Source organism: Equus caballus, chromosome 18 (assembly GCF_041296265.1).
Source record: "Equus caballus isolate H_3958 breed thoroughbred chromosome 18, TB-T2T, whole genome shotgun sequence".
In the NCBI taxonomy this organism is placed as follows: Eukaryota; Metazoa; Chordata; class Mammalia; order Perissodactyla; family Equidae; genus Equus; species Equus caballus.
Genome location: NC_091701.1, coordinates 54427098 through 54448495, shown reverse-complemented (window position 1 = coordinate 54448495; position 21398 = coordinate 54427098). Strand labels below are relative to the sequence as shown.

The window sequence follows — 21398 nt, the reverse complement described above, 5'->3', positions numbered from 1 at the left end:
GCCAAATTACCTTTTATGTATTATTTCAAACATTACTGAGGTGGTGAACGTCCAAATGGCTCCAGAGGTCCAGTCTCTCACCTCTTTCAGCAGCTCAGCAAGAAGCCCGTTCAGCAGGTCTAAGCTAGCTCAGTAGAAGAACAGGTTAATGCCAGAGGCTGAGCTCTGGAGGCTCTTTATCAGCCACTTCAAGCAGGAAACCCCATTGTTATGTCCACCAAGTGTTCCTCACACCTTTCCATCTTCCTTATAAATGTATCAAGCGTTTCGGGGCCTCTTCTCCTGGAAACTGGTCCATGTGCATGCAGTGCAGCTGTGCCACCCCAAGACCACTCTTCGTGGAATAGTAAGAGCTCGGGGCACTGGTGCCCTGTGCTACTTCTCACTTTTGAACATGGAGAAACCCAGAATGTATCACACACAAACATTCTTTCTAAAAAAATTGCTCGAGGAAGAAAAAAGATCAGAATAAATAACTTATAAAATAAGGAAATCTGCTATACCAGAAAGAGTTGCAAAAAGTAAAACCAGTAAAATGTATCGTGTACAAATAATTATTCATAGTATATTTGCGAGTTTAAGTAGAAAAGTTTAAAGAAGGCTCAAAATGCTATGGGCATAAAGTACAAAAATTAATGATTTGGAGCAAAATCTCAAGATGGTTTTAAAAAATCTTGAAAGGTATGGTGGAGTACAGGGCAAGAATGAAACTGTTCTAAAATTCTTATTTTGTTCTGAGGCGTGATAGTTGTCCCCAACATTCTCCTCTTCTTAAATAGCAATAGAATTTTTAATGGCACTTGGCCACCCAGCTACATTCATGTATCCATCAGGCAGGGTCCATTCAGGAAAACTGAAACCATACTAGGTATTTAAACAGAGATAATTTAATAAAGGGAAGTAGTTTAACAGATGTTGGAAGAACGAAAATTCAAAAAATGAATGTTGAGGTAAAACAGAGGTAATAACTTCAGGAAGCAGCTACAACTCCTAGGGCAGGGAGGACAAAGAGAAGAGATGGAAGTTCTAGACCCTAAAGGCTCAGAGGAAGGGTCTCCCAGAGCAGTGACGCAGACCTCTGAGGAGAGAGTGATGAGGTTGGTTCTGGGAGTGCCAAAAGAAGGTGGAGACTGGAACCAATTGATGCTACTGTGGTGCAGGACCATTTCTGGGGCAACATTAAAGGTAAAGCCAGCAAATAAGGAGGAAGAAATTCCCTTCTCCCCTTCTCCTACCTTCCAGTTTCCCTCCATTCCCTCTTCTTCGTGAAACTCATCACAAAGTCAGCTGACAAAGGGGAAATACAGTTTGCAAAGTCCAAATCCCCAGATCAAAACCCAGAGTCTAGAAGGGTAGAAACGGATCCAAGAGACAGCAGCTCAAGAACCAGTACAACTGCTTCCCCAGCCTCCCTTTGCACTGATGCAAGCAGGTGATGAAGTTCTCGCTCATCGAATGAATGGAAATCTCATGTGCAGTTCCTGGGGCGTGCCTTCCTCCTTGCCCTCTCCTCCGGCTGCTGTCCGTGTGGAGGTGAGCCATGGCGACCACGCAGATGACGTTAACACCTTATAGATGGTGGAGCAATAAGATTAAAAGGGCCTGGATCCCTGAAGTCACGGAGTCACCGTACATTGATGAAGAAACATAGACTTCAATAGTTTCAATGTTGAAACTTTAAGGCAATTTAGAGGGAGGAAAAAGGAAATAAATTAATACAGGGGAAATCATGAAATTGAGTCAAAGGAGGAAACAACAATAGAATGTAATAAACACATAGTTGGGTGAAAAAGCAACCAACCTCCAACTGTCTTCCCTGTACAAGAGATGCACGTAAAACAAAAAGAAAAATAGTGTTTTATTTTAACAATGGAAAAAGATATGCTAGCGAGTGCACACTAATAAAGTTGGAGGTCAAACATTATTAATATCAGGAAAACTAGTATTTGAAGACTTAGGTATTAAATGAGACAAAAATATGTATTTAAAATGATAAAAAATCTATTAAAAATATAAATAAGCCTTCACATTCTGAACAAATCACCAAAGTATGTTGTCACAAAGTGAACCATGAATAAATTGATCACAAGAATTTTAAATTCTTGAAGAAAGACTGAAAAGAAATGAGAGTTAGCTTGTTACAAACCCGATTTTGATTCAATCTGATGTTCCAAACATACTCCTGTATTTGACAGACAAGCCCAGAATTCGAGAATGTATTCGTACTTGCTGGGTGGTTATCCGCTTGGGTCTATGAAGCCTTTGTGAGGAGAACAGGTTTTCCCGTGAAGGGAAAACCACTGTCAGTCCAGGGAACGGCTCAGCCCAGGCAGAGACACGGCTTTGGGCTGGAGGGAGAGATGTCCCAGGGATCAGAGGCTGGGTCCCAGCCATAGAGACGCCTGCGGTGAGCTACTCCTCGCTCAGGTGGTTGCGGGGCCCTGGGAAGGTCTGGGCTGTGTAGAAGTAAGGCTGTTTTTGTTGCTGCTGTCTTGTCACTTTGTGCTTTTTGTGGTTTTCTTCTGTGTGATATTTTTCCCGTGATCCCTGGACCTTCAGGAAAGTTTCATTCAGTTTTACATGTTCCCACCCAGTCTCAGCTTTTGCTGTGGGTGATCGGGGCAAAGCTGGGGCAGAGAGAGCATGGCAGCCTGGGCACAGCCCCACACCAGCAGGCTGAGGTGACCAGCGAGCATCAGAGAGCCCCTGCAGCCTCTTAAGTCGCACAAATCCTCAGGTCCTCCTCGGACTCTGTAACCAGATGTGGTTGCCATTGGCAGTTGGCTGGGCCTGGCGCTCAGGGTCTGCAGGCGCCTGTGGTCACCTTGGCCAAAGAGGCTCCAGGCCCAGATCCTCACCCCCAGTCCACCTCCAGGTCCGAGAGGAAGGGGGCCCAGGCAAAGCGCCCACAGCCCCCGGGCTGGGCTCCTTCCATAGCCAGATTTTCTTCCTTGCTCATTTTCTGGGTGTGGCAGGGAAGTGGCAGTATTTATTGATGTAGGGGAGCTCTTTAACCTGTGTAAAAGTGGCTGTGGGGACACAGGAGGGAAAGCTCCAAGTCCACCAGCTTGTGGGCTCATCGAATAGAGTCTTAGGGTAAACACTTGGTCCCCAAAGTCCTTTGGTTGATTTCTTGCCAACTGCTCCCAAACTGTGCATCTGCTGTGGGACCTTAGGGGCCTGCCTGTCGGTGGGGTTAGGTCAGGAGTTAGCACAAGTGTGGAGAGCACTGGGTGATTTCAGGACTTGGCTGAGCCTCTTTGTTTTCTCCAAAGGTCATGAGATGAGATGATTTTGTTTCATGGCATTCCAGAAGAAAGGACTAGAATTCCAGACTGGAAAGCAGACTGACTGGTTATGGGTGTTTCAATCAGAGAAACAGTGGGAGCAGGGGAGTTGGGTGACATGAGATGACAGATAACAGTGGCTCATTTGGGAGGGGAACAGGCTTTGGAGGCAGTAAAGATGGCTGAAGTCTGGGTAGGATGTTATGGGGTCCCTGCTGTGTCACCCCTACTCTTCAGCAGAGTCGCAGAGCATCACAAAATGTTGAATGTGTTCGGAGTTCTCAGGACAATGGAGAAGGGCTGGAGTTCACCTCTGGCTCTGGTCCACAGCTGAACCAAGAAGGGGATCCAGACTCAGGAGCACTGACCGCAGCCGCAGGAGAGCATGGTGGGTGGAAGTGGTGGGAGCCTTTTGAATTCACACAGATCCTTGAATTTGGTTCAGGCCAAGTTTCATCAAGATATCTGGAGACGGGGCCGGCCCATGGCCGAGTGGTTAAGTTCCTGTGCTCCGCTTCGGTGGCCCAGCGTTTCACCAGTTCGGATCCTGGGCACGGACATGGCACCGCTCATCAGGCCATGCTGAGGCGGCGTCCCACATAGCACAACTAGAAGGACTCACAACTGAAAATATACAACTATGTACCAGGGGGCTTTGGGGAGATGAAGAAGAAGAAGAAAAAAAGAAGATTGGCAATAGATGTCAGCTCAGGTGCCAATCTTAAAAAAAAAAAAAAAGAAAAGATATCTGGAGAAGTGCAGAGGTCCTAAGTAATGAATAGTCTAAGGACATTTCCTGTGGTGGCCCCCAAATTAGCTTAACTCCTGGATCACAGGTACCCAGCAGGAAAACGATGGCACACTTAAACGAAGTAATGCGAGGAGAATTAATAACGGGGCTATATACAAAGAGGTGAGCAGGGCGTAGGGATTCTGCAAGTTCAGTAATTGAGGATGGTTAGAGGAGGGCAAGGAGAGTGAGCAGTTACTGAAACCCGGAGGGAGAGAGAGCCGTGTGGAGAGGGCTGCATGACACACTCTGAAATTCAGTTGAGAGCTGCAGCCAGCCCACGACGGCCCCGCAGGAAGGGACCTGGACAAACAAACATCCCAACCTCTTTCTCCACCCTCCCTCCAATCTCCTGCCTACTGGCCAAACTCAGCCCGAAGCCAGAGGACAAAGGAAGCTGTTCGTGCAGTCTATATAAGTCAACCCCCTAGAGTGAAAGATAAGATGGAAATAGGTGGACATTGGGCCTGGGGAGGGGGAGAGAGAGCAAACAGAAGATAATCCTGCACAACCCCTATATGCTATGTAATTTTTCCAGCAGGAATACCAATGAATCTGAAGGAAAGAATGTGCTTGCACTGAATATCTGCTGTTTATCAAGTTTTCTGTACCAGAAATCTACAACATTAAAAAAAATTTTGTTGGGGCCAGCCCAGTGGCGTAGTGAAGTTCATACATGCCACTTTGGTGGCCCAGGGTTCACCAGTTTGGATCCTGGGCATGGACCTATGCACTTCTTATCAAACCATGCTGTAGCAGGCGTCCCACATATAAAGTAGAGGAAGATGGGCACAGATGTTAGCTCAGGGCCAATCTTCCTCAGCAAAAAGAGGAGGATTGGCGGTGGATGTTAGCTCAGAGCTAATCTTCCTCAGGAAAAAAAAAAATTCTGTTCACTGTAACAACCCTGGGAGGCAGATACTGGTATTACAGGTGAGAAAGCCAAGGTTCAGAGGTTCAGAGAGGTAAAGAGGCTTGCTTAAGGTCACAGAACTGGTAAATAGCAGAATTAGGGTTCCAGCCCAGGTTGGCCATAGAGGAAAAGGAAGGCTTTGGGTTGACACATGAAATCCTATTTAACCATTTCTAATGAGAGAACAATGTATTTACTTAATTTAAATAGTTGTTCTACTAGCGGGGTGTGCTTTCATTAGAGATCCATAATTCCAGTTTTAACAAAGCGTTTTTGTAATGAATTTGCAGAAGACTTGGTATGTCTAGCATAGCAGTGGTAGCTACTATTAACTGAGGAGACTAAAAAGGCTAGTATCTTTAGATTAAAAGGAAATTTGATTTTTTTAAATACGAAATTTTTATTTTAAAAGAAAGTACAAGAATTGGAAATACAAAGTGATTTGTATACAATCAGGCAAACATCCGCACTTCCCCTCAGATGAGGTTTGCCCCCTGCATTGTTCCATTCCCTGCGTACTTTGAAGGGGAGAAGAAGAAAGACACACTCATTTCCACTTCACTTAAAGACAAATAGAACAGAATAACACTTGAGACAAGCAAAGTTTTCCCGTATACCATAGCTGGTCTAGAAAATTGGAATTAGTTGGAAAGTAAACATTCAGCCTGAAATGCAGCTGGTAGTGTGCATACTTTCCAGTACGTTTTCTTCTGCATTAGGCGTTAAAAGGAAATTTCACTTTTGAATTAATTGAACAAAACACCACCTAGTGGTAGCTTAAAATATTTTAAAAGTGAAGAGAAAATAAGTTTCTCTTGGAAAATTTGAAATCAATTCACTATCAGTTTATTTTATTATTATTAAAATATTAAGGGCTTACATAGCTTAGGGTTTTTTTCTGGCTATAACTGTAAAAAGCTGGGCAGATAAAATCCTGTTGCACCAATTATCACTGAATATTCCTTTCGAAGGGGTACATACAGTCTCTACTGTGAAGCCCAGAAAAATATTCTTCCCACATTTCACATTTTTCATTTTCAAAACTAGCATGCGATGATCATTTGCTTTATTAGATGATTCCATGAGCCCTGCTGTGTTCCTTCTCTGCAGAGCCCCAGTAGTCACGTCCACTCTTCTCAAAACTCTATCCACGCGCCCATCTCTCTGAAGGAGGAGGCTCTGCCCGCCGCTTCAGAGAGAAAAGAGAAGCCATCAGATGGGAACGCACTTAACTCCCTGCCACTCAAGCCACGCCCTGTTCGGATAGAAGAGGTTTCCTCTCCCTGTCTGAGCTCCAGCCTAATGCTTCCATCTGAATCATGGTCTCTTTCCCCAGGCCTCCTCACACTGTCCCCCTCTCTGCCATCTCTCATTCCCTCCCACTGTCTTGTTCCCAGCCTTGTTAAAATGGAATGTCTCTCCTGTCCTAGAAGCAGATAAACCTCAAACTTACTCAATGACTGCCTCTATTTTCAGCTCTGTTTTCCCTCTCTCCAGGCTGTCTGTATTTGCTGTCCTCAATTCTTTATCTGCCATTCATTCCTTAACCAAACGGAATCTGGACTCGCAAGGCCTCTCGGGAGCATTTGCCTCAAGCGGTCATTCCTTCCTCGCTGAAGTGATTTTTGTCCCTTGACTTGTACAACACCACACTCTCCTGGTTTCCCCCACCCCTCTCAACTCCTGGAAATGTCCTCTTTGTCTGCTTGCTCTCTAAACACTGAGCCTCAGTGATGGCCTTCAACTCTTTCTTCCATTTCTCCTGGATGTTTAATGCACGGCTACAGTTTAATTTCCTGGCACCCTGAAGGAGTCTGCAACACACAGTGCTTACCACATATACAACCACCTCACTGTTCAAAGTCTTTAGTACATTCTTTTAATTGTTCAGTTATACTCTGCCTTGTTGCAAAATGAAATTGAGGTGTAACTGTATCTACAAAAGCAAGAACTGTGTGCTGTGCATTACACTGGATACTTTAAATGAATTATCTCATTTAATTCTTCCAACAAACTCATGAATCACATTCTAGTTGTTTCTTCTATTTTTCAAATTAAAGCACTGAGGCTCTGAGTGGATAAATAATTTCCCCAAGGCCACGCAGTCAGAGAGTAACATAGCTAGGATTCCGTAATGGGATAAAATGTTTTAATATTAAATTACACAATTTTCATCTCTTTATCCTCTTCCTCTTACCCTAACCACCAAGCAGTAATAGTTTTCTAGGTGCACAACCTACAGAGGAATGATGGAAACAGTCTAGAACAAAGAAGTTACAGCTCAGTTTTGACTTTCAAAACAGACATTTTAAAACCTGTGGTAGAACAAATAGTCATGAGAGGCCTGGCTTTCTACTGCAAGAACGAAGCACCTGAAGGAGACAAGGATTCTTGCTCTACCCCACACACTGAAAATTAAGCTTGGAGAATTAATCACAGAGCGTACGGAGAACCATCGAGGAGAGAAATTGCAGAATGTGACACAGAGGTCATGCTTCTCGGGTTGGCAGGAGCTTGAAGAGATTTAGGGGGATAAGGACTCAACACTCGTGAGGGCCTGTTCCTCGAGCCCCACTTTGGGGCCAGTGTTCTGATGTAAGGGAGTAGGGATGACCTGCGGACAGCCAGGAGAGACTCAGAGCAGATGGGCTTGTTTCCTGCTTTCCAGCACACGGCAAAGACTGCTGCAAGCCTCCCAGAGGTGCCCTGTGTGTGGAATGGTGCCAGGACCCCACGACCCCAGGAGGCGGGTCAGCAGTGGATAAGAGAGCTGTTTAGATTCATGCGCCCCAGGGTAGCTTCACAGAGGCTCAGAGCCTCCAGAACGGGACAAGGGATACAGGTAAGATGTCCTGGACTCCAAAGGAGGGGCACAGAAATACTGAGAGACATGGGGGCCTGGAAGAGTTGTAGGGTCAGGACAACGGGGTCTCAGAGCACCTGGAGGCAAGACTCATCAAAATCATCAGCTGAAGCCTGCATGCAGTGATCGAAGGCCACGTGGCTCTAGCCCCCAGGAGGGACAAGACCTCAGAGGATACCAGCAAAGACAGGATGACATCTTGGGGACTGGGCCATCCCTCCCCATTGCCATTATGTAATCTGAGGTTCCCTCTGAGCCAAAGTGTCACTTGGGAAGAATAGCACGGAGGTGGGCAAATCCTCTGAAAAATGGAATGCTCATGCCAAAGAAACCTTGGAAACTTAGCAGAGATGGGTGCTTCGGAGAGAGAAATTCAGGAGAGAGTGAGATAAGAGTCTAGGCATGGAACTGTCAGGTCATGGAAAATCCCCATGCATATCACATGTCCTCTGGAGCTGTCTTTGTTTGTCTGCTTTGCCCCTTGGCATGACCACTCACAATGAGCCTGGTGGCCAACTGTCCCAGACATACTGGAGTCAGACTCTCACCACTGCTGTTCATATTATTTTTGCTTTTTCCTGATTTTATTCTTTGGGAGATTGGGGGTCAAGAATATTTCTTGACTAATAAGAAATAAAATTTAAAAGCTAATTAATCTGAAACATTGGTTGTGAGAGTTTGTCTTCACTGAGTATTTCTGGACATAATCAAATGACTCAGGTTAAAGTAGAAGGCGCTGGCTCCACTGAGTTCTTCCCTAAAACGCTAACTTCCCCTTCTAGCTTATGTTCTGGGGTATCCTTACTAAATTTTCCATCAATGTAGGTAATCGGTGTGAGTATTCCCCAAGACCAAGGAACCTGAGGGATGAGAACAATTCAGAAACCAGCATACTGAGCAAGTCATAGGGAACAGACCCCTGACGGGGTGCCGCAGACTCGGCTGTTGTGTACCCATTGGCACTCCCGCCCGTCCTCTTCATCCATTCATTCCTGACTGTTCAGGAGTCAGGCATAGGTGTGCTTCAGGGAACTCTGGCCCTCACCAAAATCAATCATTATAATCCCAGGTCCTTTTCCAGCGATTGCTTTAGTGATGGGTGAAATTCTGTCCAATAATACATACAGCAATGGCTGGGGAGGTCCTGGGAGGGCTGGGGAATGGCATGTGTATTCATTTGCTAAGGCTGCTGTAACAAGTTACCACAAACTGGGTGGTTTAAACAACAAAATTTATCGTCTCACAGTTCTGGAGGCTGGAAGTCCAAATTCAAGATGTTGGCAGGGGTGCTTCCTTCTGAGGGCCATGAGGCAGAATCTGTTCCAGGCTTCTCTCCTTGGCTCGTAGATGGCCATCTTCATGTTCACATTCCTTTCTCCTTGTGTCTTTACACTGTCTTCCCTCTGTGTGTTTTTCCGTGTTCAAATTTCCCCTTTTTATAAGGACACTAGTCATCTTGAATTAGGTCCTACCCTAATGATCTTATAGTAATGTGATTACCTCTGTAATGACTGTGCCTCCAAATAAGGTCACATTCTGAGGAACTAGGAGTCAGAACTTCAACGTGTGAACTTTGGAGGGACACAATTCAACCCGTAACAGTATCTCTTCGAGCCTTTGGACATTATTGAGTCTGCATGCAGCTGGCGGTCCTGTAGTTCTGTTATGTCCCTTGGCAAGAGCTGAATGCTCTGTCTCTCTGACCTGAAAGTGTAGGCTGATAACTGGGGGACTCACCTTCATCCTAAGATCTCAGCTTACCCTTCCATGGCCACATTCTGGGCCATCCTCACCCAAAACTGCTCCACTTTGGAACTCATGCTCAAACATCCTTCTCTCTGGCCCTAAGCTCATATTTCTTTCATACTTCACTTCAATCACTCCAACCACACGTGGTCCCCTTACACATTTCCTAACAGCCCCCCCTCCTTCGCCTCCACTGGCTACTCTATCCAGCTAAGACACCATGTCTGTTACTTCAATCTCATTTTTTCTGAGATTCTAAACTTGTGTGCCTTAAATTCTACTGCCCTGCCTGGCAGAACCCCAACCCTGCATTCCGTTTGCCTGCCAACTCCCTGTGCTGGCATCCAGCTTGGGGAGCATGACCAGAAGCTCCAAACACAGAGGAGGCTGGAAGTCCTGTGACTTCATGAACACCAATGTTGGCTGACCACTCGATGTCATCCTCCATCCTTCTTCCCATAATTATTTAAATCATTCCTATTCTCTCTTTTCATGAACAAAAGCCTTCTACTGACCTCGTATCCCTGTCTACTGCCACCCTGTTACTTCTCTCCTTCTTAGTCAAACAGTTCCCAAGTGATCTGCTTTTACTATGTTTCATTCTCCTCCCATTATGTTCATGAGCCCACTCCTGTCTGGCCTTTACTGACACCCTTCTGCTGAGCCTACCATTACTTAGATTTCTAACTGCCTTCATGTTGCCAAATCTAATGAACATTTTCCTTTCTTTATTCCATTTGATATATCGGAAGCATTTCATACCACCGGCCTTCCCTTCTTCTTAAGACAATCTCTTCTTTTGACTTCTAATCACTATACTCTCCTTGTTTTTCTTCTCCCTCTCTCCATCTCCTTGATAGGCTTCTATTCTTATATTCCCAAAGTCTCTATTCTAAGACCCTTCTTTGTTTTCTGCTATAGACACTCTCCCTGGATCATCTTTTCCACTACCAATGGCTGCAATTACATCTATACACTGATGATTCCTGCATCTGTATCTCTATCTTGGATCTGTCTCCTGAGCTCCAAGCCCAGATGTGCAATGGCCTCATGCCCACGTCCACTCGGGCATTGCCCAGGCACCTTAGACTTATCATGCTCATCTACCGAACCCATCATCCTCCCTCATGAAATCTGCTCTTCCTCTTGTTTCTTCCATCTCAGTAGTTGGTACCCCCATGGGTAACGGCTCTGGAGGTAGACTACGTAGGTTTGTAGCCCAACTCCACTACCTTCTAGCTGGTAACTCTGGGCAAGTTACTTAACTTCTTTGTATCTTGGTTCCTGAATTCCTAAAACGTGAATAATAATACCTCCCACATCAGAGGATTGTGGTGAGTTTAAATGGAAGAATATACATAAAATGCTAAGAATCATTCCTGGCGTATATCCCATTCTCAGTAAGTTTGAACTACTAATATAATTGGCCAAGAAGAGTCCTGGGACTCAACCTTGATTTCCACATCTAATGAATCATAAAATTATTTTGATTTTATCTCCTTAATATTTCTCTTTTAAAGATTTTATTTTTCCTTCTTCTCCCCAAAGCTCCCCCAGTACATAGTTGTATATTCTAGTTTTAGGTCTCTCTCATTGTGGCGTGTGGGACGCCACCTCAGCATGGCCTGAGGAGCGGTGCCATGTCCGCCCCCAGGATCCGAACCGGAGAAACCCTGGACCGCCAAAGCAGAGCACGCGGACTTAACCACTGGGCCACGGGGCCGGCCCCTCCTTAATATTTCTTGCATCTGTTTATGAGAGTGAAAGGGAGGAAGTTGTCAACAGAAGTGAGAGTAAACATCTCTACTGCCACTACCTTCATTCGGGCCACAATTATCCCTCAACTGGCCCAGTGTGACCACTTCCTAAGGGGTCACTCGTCTCCAGCACTGCTCTCTACCTGCACTTTTCTACGCTGCAACCCAAGTGGTCTTCATAAAACACAAATATAATAATGCTTAAAGCCATTTAGTGTTATCCCGCTGCCTTCAAAACAAACCCACACTCCTTTGTAGGAGACACAAGGCCCTCATGAAGAGGCCTTTACCCACCTTTTCAGAATCATCTCTTGCTATTTTCAGCTTTGCATTCTAAGCGCCAGCTACAGTGAGCTGTTAGCAGGTTCATGAAAGTGACATATTCTTTGCGTACATTGTTACCCCTCATCTAAGCTCTCACTTTAGAGGTCACTTTCTCCAGAAAATCTTCCTTAACCAACGTCCATATATGGTCGTGCAGATTGTGCCCTGAACAACATCTCTAGGGGGACTACACACAAACACACACACACACACACACACACACACACACACACTCTCTCTCTCTCTCACAAACACACACACAGTCATGCACCACATAACGACATTTAGGTCAATGACAGACCACATTTATGATGGTGGTCCCGTAAGATTAGGACCATATGGCCTAGGTGTGTAGTAGGCTAGACCATCTAGGTGGTAGGCTGTACCTTCCAAGTTTGTGTAACTCTATAAGATGTTCCCACAATGATGAAATCACTTAACAATGCATTTCTCAGAACATATCCCTGTTATTAAGCAACATGTGACAGCATATATCTCACACCTTCTTTATCCATTCATCCATTGGTGGATACTGAGGTTGTTTCCATGTCTTGGCTATTTTGAATAATGCTGCAATGAACATGGGAGCACAGATATCTCTTTGATATCCTGTTTTCATTTCCTTTGGATATGTACCCAGAAGTTGGATTGCTGGATCATATGGTAGTTCTATTTTTAATTTTTGGAGGAACTTGCATACTGTTTTCCATAGTGACTGCACCAATTTACATTTCCACCAGAACATAATATATTTTAATCAGATGTCTGGTTAATAAGTCAATACCTGACTCGGATCAGTGATTAGAAGGGAAGAACATGACTGAATCAGTCAGGCACATTTAAGCAGGAGGAAGACACTTTATAAATTAAAACAAAAAATAGGAAAAGAAAGACAGAGAAACAGGAAGGGAGGGAGGGAAAGAAAAAAGGGATCTGACTGCCTAAGGAAAGAAGGGATATGGAAAAACAATAAAATGCAGACACAGGAATTTAAGCAGCATGAGAATCCAGGGCCACTGGCAAAGGATGACCCATTTGCCAGCTTCAGTGCACCAAGACGACGTTCACTGCGTTAGAGTGCCGTACAACTCTTGATGTTCCCACTGACGACTCTGGGCCATAAAGAAACAGTTCGATGATGCTCAGCCCATTTGGTTCATGATGTTAGAAAAGTATAAGACATCTGAGAAGAATATCCATGCAATATAGAAGCCCCAAGTCAACATGGCAACACACCAAAATGAAAAGCAAAATCCACAAAAGCATGACTTTACAATAAAATTGGATGGGTGTTATTGAAGAGATTGTCCCAGTATAGATACCTTCGCCTGCAACACTTAGATAATTGAGCCTAAAACCACGGTTCCCCACCAGGGGTGATTTTGCCCCCTGGGGGATATTCAGCTATGTCTGGAGACATTTTTGGTTGTCACAAATGGGAGGTTGCTACTGGTATCTAGTAGATAGAAGTCAGGGATGCCACTAATCATCCTACAATGCACAGGACAACCCCCACTCCCCACAAAGAATTATCTGGCTCAATAGTGCTGAGATTGAGAAACCCTGGCCTAAAGTATCCCTTGCTCCTTTTTTATATTTCTTCTTTCTTTCTTTCTTTTTTTTTTTTGACGAAGATTAGCACTGAGCTAACATTTGCTGCCAATCCTCCTCTTTTTTGCTGAGGAAGACTGACCCTAAGCTAACATCCGTGCCCATCTTCCTATACTTTATATGGGACACCTGCCATAGCATGGCTTGCCAAGCGGTGCCATGTCCGTACCGGTGAACCCCGGGCTGCGAAAGGAGAATGTGAGAACTTAACTGCTGCACCACCGGACCAGCCCCACCCTTACTCCTTTTCAAAAAAATTTAATTCAGCATGAATAGAGGTGGATAGAGATTTGGGTGTAGTGGTATGGAGTTGGGAAAAAGTCACAGGATCTAAGTGGAGAGTGTAAACTGTTAGACAGTCTATAAGCCCACAATGTAGAGTTATTAAAGGAACTTCTACTACCTTAGAATCATTTCAACTTGTATATGAAGTAGCTTAATGTGTTCTTTTCAGATTTTTTCCCTTAGTGTAAGAACTGTGAAATTTGTTAAGCAACCAAGAAAGGTGACATTTTGGTCAGAATAACCTCGTGTCCTTTCTGATAAAGCAGAAGACAGTGCTCTGAGCTCCCTCCATGAGTCATATCCTACTAATTAACCTGTTTCTCAGGACATCACTCCTCTGCTAGGGTAGTTGGGTTAAGTGGATTATGCTGCATGCATCTCTGTCAAGTGTTGACCAGGCCTTTGGCATTCTAAAGCTGGCAGAGTCTTGGTGGGGGGCGCAGGAGCTGAGAGTAGAAACTTTCCCTCTTGGGAGGGGGTGGTGAGGGGGGAGGGCCCACTCTGCAGAAAAGACTTTCCCCTCGAGGCGACTGACTCTCTACCCAATGGAGAAAGCACGAGGGGTAAAAGCATGGGGATGGGTTTACTTTGTAATTTTTGCTGTTATAACAGTATAATAGTATAGTTATAAAAGTACAACAGTATAACAGCATAAGTCACAAACCGCACCTCCACAGAGATGGGGGTCCCTCATGGGTCAGCATTCTATTATTTCTCTTTTGCAGAATAACCCTCAGAACTAGATTTAGAATGTCTACCTGTTCAGGGCCGGCCCGGTGGCACAGAGGTTAAGTTCGCACACTCCGCTTCGGGGGCCCGGGATTTGCAGGCTTGGATCCCGGGTGCAGATGTGGCACCGCTTGGCAAGCCATGCTGTGGTAGGTGTCCCACATATAAAGTAGAGGAAATGGGCATGGATGTTAGGTCAGGGCCAGTCTCCTTCAGCAAAAAGAGGAGGATTGGTGGCAGATGTTAGCTCAGTGCTAATATTCCTCAAAAAAAAAAAAAAAAAAAAGACTATCTACCTGTTCAATTTTAGATAGGTCAAAAAGGTAACTTCAGGCAGAATATAGCTAGACTATTATGCAGTAGGTTGTTGTAGAAAAATCATGATGAGCTCTGTTGCAAAAACACGATTTGACTCACTTATGAATTTCTCCAATTATAAAATGAGGAAAATAAGTGTCTATATTGGAGAATTGTTCTGAGGATTAATAAGTTATGGCAATTGCAGTCCTTAGCACACAGTAGGCAGTAACTGTCACATTAATTGAGCACCCACTATGTGTTAAGGATTTACCTAAACACCATTTGCCATAAAGAAACTAGACAAAGAATTAGCTGCTTTTACAAACTAACTCTGCTATGTTTTAAGATCCAGAAGTTGCAGTAGTTTCTATAATTTCAGAAACTTTATATATTCAATTTACAGAAGCCCTTTCTCTCTTTGTTTTCCACTCAGAGTGCTGAAAAAAGGAATCCTATTTTTTATGGGTCTTTTTTAAAGTCTTTCTTCTACTCTGAGTTAAATTTTAAAAGTGATCACATTTCATTATTTACATTAATGGCTGAAGACTAGAAGACTTAAGTATTGTAATGATTGACATTTGGAGCGCTGCTGACGAGAAAGGCAGAGATAACTGCGCTGATTGCCATTTGATATCCTTGCTTCTGAGATATCTGCCAGGCCTAGTCTGTGTGTCTCAGCCAGAGACTGAAGAAAGAGGCACACAGGGTTAGAAGCAGGTCTAGTCTGCAATGGAGAGGCAAAGCTGGAACTTGGAACAAAGAACTAAGGAACAACATTGTCAAGCAGGAACTTTCTAGCAAGTTCCAAAAGCTGTAACCCAAACATAAAACTGTGTTCTGGGCACCTGGCATGTCCTCAGCTCTCAGGATCCTGGGTTTGGTGAAGGAGCAATTTCATAAGTCACCTTCTTGCTGCTGTCAGGGAAGCCATTGCCCCAGGAGTCTTAAATGCATCCTCAACCTCTGATAACAACTTGCCCTCTTCTAACAATAGAGCTTTATAGACGTGGTCAAAGAAGACCTGCATCATGTCACATTTTAAAGTAGATTTCCCCCATCTATAATTAAAGAGGTACTTTGAAACGCCAGTAGTTTACATTATTAGATACAGTAGTGCCCCCTTATCCACAGCTTCACTTTCCAGGGTTTCAGCCACCCTGGGCCAACTGCAGTCCAAAAACATTAAATGAAAAATTCCAGAAATAAACAATTCATAAGCTTTAAATTAGGTGCTGTTATGTGCAGCCTGATAAAATCTTGCACCATCCTGCTCCCTCCCACCCAGCGAACCAGCCCTTTGTCTGGTGAATCCCACTGTATACACCGCCCACCCATTAGTCACTTAGTAGCCATCTCAGTTATCAGATCAACTGTTGTGGTATCGCAGTGCTTGTGTTCAAGTCACCCTTATTTTACTTACTAATGGCCCTAAAGTGCAAGAGGAGTGATGCTGGCAATTCGGATATGCCAAAGAGAAGCTGTAAAGGGCTTCCTTTAAGTGAAAAGGTGGTAGTTCCCGACGTAATAAAGAAAGAAAAAAAATCACATGCTCAGGTTGCTAAGATCTCCGGTAACTTTTATTACAGTATATTGCTATAATTATTCTGTTTTATTGTTACTGTTGTTAATCTCTTACTCTGCCTAGTTTATAAATTAAACTTTATCATAGGTATGTATGTATAGGAAAAAGCATAGTATGTATAGGGTTCAGTACTATCCACTGTGTCAGGCATCCACTGGGGGCCTTAGAACAATTCCCCCGGATAAGGGGAGGCTGCTTTTAAATGTAGTTTGTAACCAAGAAACCTGACAGCTATGGAAGGATTATTGTGTGATCTACTGCAAATTATCTAGGAATTCTGGGATGTCAAACACGGCCCAAAGAGAGCTTTGTTAGAGTGCCATAGGCCTATCAGGAGAAAGTGGGAACCCTGAACTGAGCATCAGTAGAGTTCAAAGCTCTCAGATGGAGAGGGGGATGGAGGGGGCGCAGGAGAGAGCGCATCACTTACCCTGAGATGGGAGAACTGAGGAAAGTGAGCTGCATTTGCAGACAGAGGCTCTGGATTGGTGTCCCACACACAGCCTGTTGGCCCAGCCCTGGGAGGAAGCTGTCATACGGAAAGACCCTGTGTGGTGGGTTGAATTGTGGCCCCCAAAAGATGTCCACCTGGAACCTCAAAGTGTGACCTTATGTGGAATAACGGTCTTTGCAGATGTAATTAAGGTAAGGATCTCAAGACGAGACAATCTCAGATTAGGGAACGCCTAAAGCCAATGACAAGTGTCATAGAAATGATAGAAAAGGGGAAGACTCAGAGACACAGATAAGGGGGCCATGTGAAGACAAGCCAGGTAGTGGAGTGAAGCAGCTGCAAGCCAGTGAATACGAAGACTGCCAGCAACCCCAGAAGCGAGGAGAGAGGCAAGGAACAGATTTTCCCCCAGAACCTCCAGAAGGAACCAAACCTGCCCACACCTTCATTTCAGACATCTGGCCTCCAGAACCGTGAGAGAATACATTTCTGTTGCTTTAAGCCACTCAGTTTGTGGTAATTTGTTATGGCAGCCCTACCGCATCTCCTGTGTGGCCAAAAGTACTGCATTCACACAGAGAGAAGCTCCTCTGAATTTGGCTGAAAACTGTCATCCCTGAAACAAAACCACTAAAAAAGGAGCTGAATGCTGGCTCTCAGCAGAAGGCATGCAGGAATCATCAGGAAAACCAGCTCCCGCACAGCCAGGATCAGCACCCCACAGCTCGGTCTGGATCACAGAGGCTGCTGTGGCCGCAATGATTGGGGTCCCCTGAGATCTGGTGAAAGGAGCCCAGGTCTCATAGACGGGGAGAGTGGACAGCGAGCACAAAGGTAGCTAGAGGAGAGCAAGAACGGAAACTAGCCCTGGCTAGTTAGGTGGCAAGGTCACACTTGAGGACAATGTGGCTAGGAAGCTGCCACTAGTCCTGCTACCCCTGAATACTTATTCAAACTGTACTGTTGTCCCAGTGAATAATTTCTCAGTGGTCCCTTCATCTTTGCATTATTGCTCAAGAGTTAAAGTCACAGGCGGCAGCATCCCATTGGTTGAACTCAGGACCCCAGGTGCCCACGCTAACTCCCCGGGGATGGAGAGAAGGATTGCCTCTCCCCTTCAGGTTCTGTGCTGGGAGGGACTTTACTCACCAAGACTTATGCAATGGAAGACTCGCCCAGCATAGAAATAAAGTTTGGATGCGGAGTAGCCAAAGGAACTAACAAGCATCCACCATAGCGAAACTAGTGCAACGGAAGCATCAGACACAGAACTGGGTAGGAGCGGGAACCCCACACGCCCGCAGCTGCTTCCCAGCATGAAAAGGTCTGGGAAATGAGGAAAAACTTCATAGATTTGGATAAGAATGATTTTAAATTTGTTTCCATTTCAACTGGGCAAAGGTGGACTGGAAAATACCTTGTAGGGTGTACTTGAATGAAACATGTCGCCTTTGACCTAACTCACGAGGCGAGGGACACCGAAGCCCCGCAGGGGACTCAGGCGGGCGGGCGGCTGTGCGCATGCGCGCCGCGGAGCGCGGCCTCTGGGTCCACCTGCTGGTGCAGCGTTTCTACAGCTTCTCTCTCGCTGAGCCTTCGCTCTGCGAGGCTGCGGCTCCCAGCAGCATGGGGATGAGCAACAGCGTGCCCAGGCGCAAAGTCTAGCATGGGTGCCCCGAGTAAGAGTGCGGGAGGGGCGGCTAATCCAGAAGGCGGTTCTTGGTGGGTCGGGATGGGAGAGCTAGGGGAGTGGGGTTTGTTTTTTTTTTTTTTTCCATTTCAGGAGATGCAGGGCACCGCAGGGCTGAGGCAGAGGATTTCTGTGGTTCGGAGACTGAATGCAGCGTTGACACCGTGGCTCTCAGGGGTCTGCACCTCACCCTTATGGCCGGGACAGAGGACAGACGCCTGCTGGAGGCCGTGATCCTGCAGGGGCCTTCTTGCCGGGCCTCCTTCCTCCCCCTTTCTCACACTCCTCCTCCCAGGACCGTGTCGGCAGAAGAAAGGTCGCCTCAGCAGGTCTGTTCTCCTTTGTACGGTTCGTAGCTTCTTGGCCATGGCTGCTCTCTGGCCCAAGACTTGTGTGTACAGCCCGCAGCAGCTGAGTGTTTATCGCGGCTTCCTGACCTCTGCTGCTGCGCTTCTCCAGCTTGAGGGCCCGGTGCTTCCTCCCACCTGCTGCCACGTGTCCCCTTAGGGCTTTCTGCGTCTGCCCCACATCTCGGAGACCTACCCGGGATGATATTGCACAAGTTGAGGTTGTTGCTTGGGGACTAACTCACTGCTAAACGACGTCCATAAATCCCTCGGGGTTGCTGCAGACAGGCCACCCTGGCTGGCAGTGGAACGGCCCATCGTGGCAGGGTATGGAACATGCCCAGGATCCAAACCAATGAAACCCTGGGCAGGGGAAGCAGAGCGCGTGAACTTAACCACTTGGCCACAGGGCCAGCCCTGAGCCTAGAAGGTTTTTATGGATTTAAGTACCTGAGTAACCGGCACCCAGATCTAGATAAACATAAGACTGGAGTTGAAGGGGGTAAGCCAATTAGAGCCAGTTCTCCAAGATGGGGGCGAGGGGTGGGGGGCGGGGGCGCTGCCTAAGGCAGTGATTCTCAAGCTTGAGCCTTCATCAGGATCACCTGGAGGGCTTGTTGAACCAGATCACTGGGCCCCACCCAAGTTTTCTGATTCAGTGGGTGTGAGGTGGGCCAAGAATGTGCGTTTCTAATGTTCCCAGGGCTGCTGACCCTGCTCCTCAGGGCCACACTCAGAACCCCAGTGCTCAGGGATTGCCAGAAATTGTGAGTTAGGTTGCCTGGCATTTATAACCATACAAAGAAGGAAAGCCCTTTAGCAGAACGATTTTAATTAAAATGAATCAGCCAGGTATTTGGCTGATGGTCTTTAAATTCTGCCCTTCTATTGGCTGACCCAGAACACTTTGATCCAGTCTCTGTTTCCAGCAAAGGAGTCAACAAAGTTACAAGCACAGATTGCATCAGTACATTGCCTCCTTGAGACTATTTACTAGTGAATTAATCAGTGCTGAGTACCCAAAGAGCTTGAAAGGATCAGTATGCTTTTAAAGACTAGAAGACTCATTCTACCCTTTTACAGTCAGAGAAGGGGTAGTGGTAAATTGCTCTGAGATCCTCAGAAGGAGACTAACCTATCAGCACCTATTGTTAGGGCATTTAAATTTTTTTTTCTTTGGTGAGGAAGATTCACCCTGAGCTAACATACATTGCCAATCTTTCTCTTTTTCTTTTGCTTGAGGAAGATTAGCCCTGAGCTAACATCTGTGCCAGACTCCTTCTGTTTTATGTGTGGGTCACTGCCACAACATGGATGACAATGGTGGACATGGTGTAGGTCCACGCCCAGGATCTGAACCCATGAACCCGGGCCACCGAAATGGAACATGCTGAACCTAACCACTAGGCCATGGGGCCAGCCTCCTTAAATATTTTTTAAAGGAGCACTGTGGCATAAGAAATATATATATTTGGTCTTTGTCCCAAGTTCCTGACAACACAGCACCTAAAACCCTTAGGATCTCTGGAGAGTGATAGATGTCTTTTGTGTGCTCATGAGATGACTGGCACCTGGGGGCCCCTAGACAGCTTCAGCGTGGGAGCTGCTTGACCAAGACCTGGTTTATGATTGGAACTTGCAGCTCCACCAACCCCTGACCCCTGGGAGGGAAGAGGGGCTGGAGCCTGAGTTCAGTCACCAATGGCCAATGATTTCATCACTCATGGCTACGTAATTAAGCCTCCACAAAACCCCCTAAACCACAGGGTTTGGAGAGCTTCCAGGTTGGTGGGCACAGGGAGGTGCTGGGAGGGTGGCACACCCAGAGGGCATGGAAGCTCTGTGCCCCTTCCCACATACCTTGCCCTATGCAGCTCTCCCATTTGGCTGCTCCTGAGTTGTATCCTTTATAATAAACCAGTAAGTATGGTGCTTTCCTGAGTTCTGTGAGCTGTTCTACCAAATTATCAAACCTGAGGAGGGGGTCATGAGATTTATAGCTGGTTGGTTGGTCAGAAGTACAGGTGACAACCTGGCCTTTTGACTGGGCTGTCTCATGGGGTCTGCACTGACTCTGGGGAGTCAGGGTCAGAATTGAACTGAATTGTAGGACACCCAGTTGGTGTCTGGAGAGTTGGAGAATTGATTGGCGTTGGGAAAAACCAATACATCTGATATCAGAAGTGTTGTGTGTAAAAACAGCTCAAGCACATTTAATACATGTATACCAACCACTTCAAATGTCCATTTTTTGTTTTTATATTCATTTCTGAACCTAAAAAGTTTTTCATAACTTTCCATATATTCTAGATTTTTTATAGTGATTATATACTGCTTTTATACTCAGAAAAAACAAACTCCGAACAAAAAAAAAAAAAAGAAAAATTCCAGGAAAAGCAACGGTAGAGGTCCAGGGAGTTTCAATGATTCGCTCACTGTCCCCTCTTGCTGCCACTATTTGGATAAACAGCTGTATTTAATTAAGAATTTCTGTATTACAAGATATTTACTTTACTTCCTACAAACACATATATATCAGTGTCCATAGGCCATTTCTCACTGCTGTTTGAATCTGCAATGTACAAGAAATAGATTTTTAAACAAGTCTTAATATACTATCTTCCGACATATAGATATCGTTTCTTTTTTAAAAAGCAGCATGGAGGTGGAGCAGTGTGTGGAAACGGAAGGAAGGTTCTTTAAAAGAAAAAGTAAACTAC

The 21398-nt window shown here is 45.5% G+C and overlaps 1 long non-coding RNA gene across 1 annotated transcript in view; it reads right to left on the bottom strand.

Moving 5' to 3' along the window:
• Positions 1-865: 865 nt before the first annotated feature.
• Positions 866-21398, bottom strand: part of LOC138918667 (uncharacterized) — a 43936-nt gene continuing 23403 nt past the window's right edge. Inside the window, exon 2 of the long non-coding RNA XR_011428275.1 lies at positions 866-1675. This is a non-coding gene — a long non-coding RNA (uncharacterized lncRNA). The remainder of the gene's footprint in view (positions 1676-21398) is intronic.